Below are 7,308 nucleotides of genomic sequence, written 5' to 3' on the forward strand. Positions count from 1 at the left end.
TTGGAAGAAGAAGGGGTCATCTCCAAGCTGCTCTCACAAAGTTGGGAGCAAGAAATGGTCCAAAATTTCTTGTTATGCTGAAGCGTTCAGAGTTCCATTCAAAGTTTACACTAGGCACAATACAAGCCCAATTTACACTGCCCTTCTGAAACCAGTGGCTCGGTTCTCTGATAACAAAGAGCGCATGAGCAGACCGCGTCATCTCCATACAATCAGCTGATGAAACAGTTCTGTAACCACAACAAAAATAAGGGACACTTAAATAAAACCGAAAAAATATATAATAAAACGTGAACAACTGATGAAAGCAACAGTTGATAAGCCTCGGTAATCATGAAATTTCAGACATTCAGAAAAATACTAGCTTCTCTACTGTGACACACGATTTCCAGTGATGATTCTGCTTAGCGGTGTGATGAACCTCAACGTCTGTCATCGTTTCCTGCGTCTGTAAGCCCTGATTAGACGTTTGTTTGTCTTATCCACTTCCCAAAAGCCGACTCTGTCAAGTAAATTTACCAAAGGTTGCCTTCTTCACCTGATTCTCCGCAAACAACAAAATATCACCATTATAAGAAAACATATCTTCCTGAATGTTATGGGCGCCGGCATTTCTATTTGCTTGATTCCCTCCTTCAATCCATCTCAATAGGAGGTGAGGAACCGTGCTAGCGTGATGTGTAAATGGTTGTAAGAACCCAGCTCGGCACGGTTAACTGATCCAATCTCGGTCCGAACTCGGCATGGATCAGTTTAACAGGCTAAATGTAAATGGAGCTACAGTCAGAGAAGGACCGTTCTCCTATCAACCACCAAACCCAGACTCCTATCAGATTCCCAGATGTAGAAGCATGATTCGTCACTCCAGAGAATACGCCTCAACCGTACAGCGTCAGTGTGCTCTACACCACTGCAGCCAACGCTTTGCTCTTGGTGATGTATGGCTCGGATGCAGCAGCTCGGCCATAGAAAGCCATTCCATGAAGCTCTCTGCACATGTTCTTCAGCTAATCTGAAGGCCACATGAGGTTTGGAGCTCTGTAGCAATGGACTTTACAGAAAATTTGGCTCATGGGGCGCCTCAGCATCCGCTGCCCTCTCTGTCACCTTACATGGCCCACCACTTCATGGCTGAATTGCTGTCGTTCCCAGTTGCTTCCATTTTATTGTAAAGCTACTGACTGTGGAATATTAATGAGCAGGTGGCCACCTCTTCCCCAGCCTGAGCTGCAGCATCAGCCCCTTGTCCTGCAGATGCACCTAGTGACCTCCTCTTTAGAGAAGGTCAACACCAACAAGGCTGCAGGTCCAGACATGGTGTCAGGTCAGATACTAAAATCATGTGCTGACCAACTAGCAGAGGTATTTCTGGACATCTTCAACCTCTCCCTGCTGCTGTCAATGGTCCCTGCCTGCCTGAAGTAAAAGAAAAAAAAACATCTCCTGCCTCAATGATTATCGCCCTGTTTCTCTGACCCCCATCATCATGAAGTGCTTCCAAAGGATCCTCCTAAAGCAATGGAGGGGCTGCAGGACTGTTTTGAATGCTCTGACTGGGACATGTTTAAAGATGCAGCAAGTTATGAAGACAAGATCGACATTGATAAATACGCCATGACTGTGTCAGCCTACATAAACAAATGCATTGAGGACGTCAGCACCACAAAGACCATCATCACCCGAGCGAATCAACGACCCTGGGTTACTGTGGAGGTCCGTAAGGCGCTAAAAGCAGGAAACTCAGCCTTCAAGTCGAGCGACAAGGAGGCTCTGAGGACAGCGAGAGTCAACTTGAACCGTGCCATCAAGCTAGCGAAGCGGAACTACACTGAAAAAATCCAGGAGCTTTTCCATGATGCCAGCAACACCAGAAGCATGTGGAAAGGCATATGGGCGATCACCGAATACATCACGCCCTCCCCCCGGTGGGTGAAGTTGATGCTGACTTCCTAAACGGACTAAATAACTTCTTTGGGAGGTTTGAGGCACTAAACGGCACTCCAGCAGTGAAAGCTGTTCCCAATCAGAAAGAGGAGGTCCTCTGCCTTGACACTGCTGACGTGTGGAAGACCCTGCGAAGAGTCAACCCGCGGAAGGCCACAGGTCCCGACAACATACCTGGGCGGGTGCTAAAGGAGTGTGCAGGTCAGCTGGCTGGTGTCCTGACAGATATTCTTAACACCTCGCTGGACCAAGCCACAGTGCCAGCATGCTTTAAGTCTGCCTCTATCATTCCGGTGCCCAAGAAACCTCAAGTCACCTTTTTCAACAACTACAGGCCTGTTGCACTGACTCCCATCATGATGAAGTGCTTTGAAAGGCTGATGAAAGAATACATCGTCTCTAGTCTCCCCCCAACATTCAACCTGTTCCAGTTTGTCTACCAGAGGAACCGCTCCACTGAGGGCGCCATCTCCTCCGCTCTTCACCTGAGCCTAGCACACCTAGAGGAGAAGAACACGCACGTGCGGATGCTGTTCCTGGACTTCAGTTCAGCGTTCAACACCATCACCCCACAGCATCTGGTGGGAAAACTAGAACATCTGGGCTTCAGCACACCCCTTCGCAACTGGCTGCTAGACTTCCTCACCAACAGACCCCAGTCGGTCCGGGTCGGTCAGAACACCTCTGATGTCATCACCCTCAGCACGGGCTCCCCTCAGGGCTGCGTCCTGAGCCCCCTGCTGTTCACTCTGATGACACACGAGTGTGTCCCCAGGTTCACCACCAATCACATCGTGAAGTTTGCAGACGACACAACGGTGGTGGCCCTGATCAGAGACGACAATGACCGGGATTACAGAGAAGAGGTTGAGCAACTGGTGGGCTGGTGCAGAGACAACAGCCTGATCCTGAATGTGGAGAAGACGAAGGAGATCATCGTCGACTTCAGGAAGAACCGGCCCCACCACGCTCCACTGCTCATCAACAGCTCAGCTGTGGAGGTGGTCAGCAGCACCAAGTTCCTGGGGGTGCACATCACGGACAACCTCACCTGGTCTGTGAACACCACGTCACTGGTGAAGAGGGCACAGAAACGACTGTACTTCCTGCGGAGGATGAGGAGAGCCCACCTGCCCCCGCCCATCCTCAAGACCTTCTACAGAAGCACCATAGAGAGCATTGTGACCAGCTGTCTCTCTGTGTGGTGTGGAGGCTGCAGTGCCGCCGACTGGACAAACGTGAGGAGAGTGGTGAGGACAGCAGAAGGGATCATTGGGGCTTCTCTTCCCTCCATTAAGGACCTTTCATCACAACGCTGTGTGTCCCGAGCCTGTAACATCATCGGGGACCCCCCTAACACCCTCACCATGGACTGTTCTCCCTGCTGCCCTCTGGGAAGAGGCTTCGCAGCATCCGCTGCAGGACCACCAGGTTCTGCAAAAGCTTTTTCCCTACTGCCATCAGACTGTTGAACTGCTGAAGCTAAAACTGGACTCTGTATCACATGAGTCCTGCATTGTTTACATCTTATTGCTGTACTGTAAAATCACTGTGCACTTTATCCTGGAATGTTCTGCAAAATTACTTTTTTTATCCTGCAAAGTTACTTTACTATTCTGCAAAGTTACTTTATATCCAGCAAAGTTACTGTATTTATCCTGTAACGTTACTTCATTTATCCTGCAAAGTTATTTTATTGCAAAGTTATGTTATTATCCTGCAAAGTTACTTTATTATCCTGCAAAGTTACTTTATTTTCCTGCTAAGTTACTTTATTATCCTGCAAGCTACTTTATTCTGGAATCCACTGCAATTCACTGAAATTCTTAAGCTGTATGCAAATGGAATTTCGTTCTGTACGCACTCTGTGCATACAAAATGACAATAAAGTTTGTCTAAGTCTAAGTCTAAAGTCCATCAGGGACCCCATCCCTGCTGGCCTGGACAGCCTGCAGTTTGCCTATAGGGTGAGAAGGCTGCTTCGTTAGCACTGCACTCATCTCGGACTCACCTGCAGAAGCCCAACACCACTGTTAGGATGCTCTTTGTGGACTGCAGCTCAGCATTGGCTCTGAAGCTCCACAACCTGGGATTATCCACACCTCTCTGCTCCTAGATCAGTGACGTCCTCACCAACAGACCCCAGGTGGTGAGGATGGGAAAACACACATCTTTAATACTGGAACACCCAGCTCTGCTCTTGCATTGCTGAGTTGACCGGTGCATTCATTTTCTGTCGGGTTGCACCAAGCTGTAGATGTTGCCATTCCTATTGTAGCAGTTTCTGGGATGGGTTGCTCCCGTTTTTGCTGCTTAATGATGGCTTATTTCACCTGATGGAAAGCTCGTTCGACCACATGCCACAAAGCAAAACCTTCCAAATGCAGGCACCACATGTCAAACCAACTCCAGGCCTTTTATCTGCTTAATTGATAATGACATAACCAAAGACTTGTTCACTCTTTTCTATAGAACAGCGTTTGAGTTAACTGTCCATGTACTTTGGGTCCCTTTTTAAATAGCCAGTGCCACATGTTAAGGAGCTGAAAGTCCTAAAGCCTTCATCCAATTTGAATGCGGACACTCTCAAATGAAAGCTTAGACTGCACATTGTGCACGTTCATTATATAACTAGAATTGGAATATGTTTCATTAATCAGGTCCAAACACAGTATATATGGACCTGATTCAATCTCAAGGTTGTTATATCCTTTGTTTTACATAGAGCATTTTTACAACTCTGAAATAGTGAACCTCATATTCAGACTATTTTAAAAGTGTTCTTCATTCTGAAGTGCTTCTCTGTTTTCCCCAGTCAATTCTCTTTGTCTTTTTTCCTGATTGGTAAGGTTATCTGTGCTATGAACTTTAAGAAATGCTCTTGCCAAAAGTTCTGCCTAAAAATGCATAATTTAGCTGTTATCCTACCAGCTAAGTTCTGAGATACAATTGATTAAAGATTGATTACTGGTTCTATAACCCCCCAGCTATATTCATCCTTGTTCCTGTTCCATCGTTAAGACATACCAACTCCTTTGTGTCCAATATTTACTCTAAAATATGACCATTTAAAACATTTCTTGATCCTAACAAGTGCTAGAAGCATTAAAATCCCCACACCAGATAACACCTTCCTTCCACTGACCCAGCAGTGACTGACCCAGCAGTGACTCTAGTTTCTTACCCGGATTATAGAAGTTTATTAGCTTAATTCCTTCCTTACCTCTCCACATCTCAATAATCACCACCTCTAATTCATTATCAATTGTTACCTGCCAGTAATTTAATCCTTGTCTGACAAAATGTGCATGCCCTCCTCCATTTCCACTGCTTTTGTCTTTACGTAATGTATTATATCCTTTATTAATGAAATCTAAATGAGGTCTAGGCCTTGCTATTAAACCTCTGGAGTTCCATTGGAGCGCCAGCACTGAGTGAGATTTTGAAATGTTTGATCAGATGTACCTTCCTGACTAAGGTCTGCATGGATTTTCTTTCCCAAGAAATATTGCGCATGTTCAGAAACGTTGCTGCTGCCTTAACACGTACTTTGAGCTTCTCAGTTTTACTCCTAACCTGATGGAATCAGGTTATACAAGAGGAATCCCAGACCTACACTGATGCATTTGGTCAGGAGGAGGAATTATTAAGCCTGCAGAGCCCCACCCCCCCACCCAACCCACCCCTCCGAGCCCCCTACCCCCCCCCCCCCCCCCCCCACACACACACACACAATTACAGCATTTTACTAAAACATTTGCACCACACTGACCATAAGAATGCTCCCCACCACATCTCTGTTTGCCTGTTCGTACACTGGCAGTATGTCGATAGTGTTGACACTTAAAACATCTGATAGGAAAAAGGAACATACTCACGTACATTAAAGCTCAAATATCATTACCATCACTGTTTTTAGTAAAACCTCTTCATTAAATGTCAACAGAACAAATCCACCTATCAACTCTTACCCGCTTGAAGTCATCTGATCTCTACAGTTTTGCAACCTTTCAACTGCTGCTTAAGCTCATCAAGGTTTTCTCCAACTGGGATCCTGGAAATCACTCCTTGAACAACTTTCTGCTCACCCCCACCACCTTATTCTCTGCTATCATCTTTTTACATACCAAATGAAGTTTCATTGCCTTGTTCTTCGGCTCAAGATTCCTACACTTTTACAAAGAGACACCAATCCCACAAAACCTTAGCCATTTCTATTTCCCCTATCACATTTCTAAAGCTGATGTCAAAATATATTGGACTGATACTTTGATATCATTACCTTCCTTGAATTTAAATATGATATATAATATTTAAACTCCTCCCTGGTCCCCACCCTCTTTCTAGTATCTGAAGATTGAGAATCATTGACTTCTAAAGCTCTCTTATTCCTCAGCATTTGGAAATCCCCCCCCCAGTCTTCCCTTTCTCCTTTTTTCCGTACTATCACAGGTGTCCAACTCATTTCATCCTCATCAGACAATCAGCCGCTGCTATGAGCCATTCTGGATCACTCACAGTTCAGATTATGCCTCACCGCCAGAATAATCAACAGCGGCTGGTTAAGCTGTTTATAGCTGTAGCTTTAGTTTTTCAGGCCTTGTTAAGGTGAGGTGCTGAGTTCACATTAATGAGAAACAAAATGGGCTTTTTTGATTTTAGCAAATGGCTGCAATGAAACAGAGTGAATAATAATAAAAGGTCTAAATACTTACCATACCCACTGTATATATTAATCTAAGTCAGTACTTAGATAATTCCTTTTATACAAATTAGCATTGTTTCTGGGTAAATTTCATGTACTGTGGCAGTTACAAGAACAGTTGAGAAGAAGTCAATTAAAATAATTGACTAGAACTAAGAGAAAAAAAATACAGGAAATATAAGACTTTAAAGCAAATAAATAAATAAATAAATGAAAATGCTTATTTGACATTCAGAAAAGCTGGAAATTAGAACTCACAATAGCATTAGTTCCATGCTGTCAGGTTTGCAAGCTTATATAGTTCATCCGATTTAAGAATATATGTCTAAGCTACAGGTGACGGGTGGGTTGTTGATTTGCATCTGACCTGGAATGCCCCCAGGAGGATGGGCCTTAAAAACACCAGCGCTCCAACTGCAGGTTGCTCAAGCGCCAGCCGGCAGAATAGCCAGAATAGACCCCTAGATGGGTGTTGAAATATGTTCAGAAAAATATTGAGCGAAAGCCCCGTTACCTCTGATTTAAGCCTGTATGCTGCTGCCATGACCCGGATAACTGAGAATTTGCACAGGCACATTATAAAGTGTGATGTATTTTAATATAAATACATGTATTTCTCTTATAAGTTAAGGGATAAAGGTTACCTAATTCATTTATCA

This window comes from Fundulus heteroclitus, chromosome 12 (genome assembly GCF_011125445.2).
Source record: "Fundulus heteroclitus isolate FHET01 chromosome 12, MU-UCD_Fhet_4.1, whole genome shotgun sequence".
Taxonomy (NCBI): Eukaryota; Metazoa; Chordata; class Actinopteri; order Cyprinodontiformes; family Fundulidae; genus Fundulus; species Fundulus heteroclitus.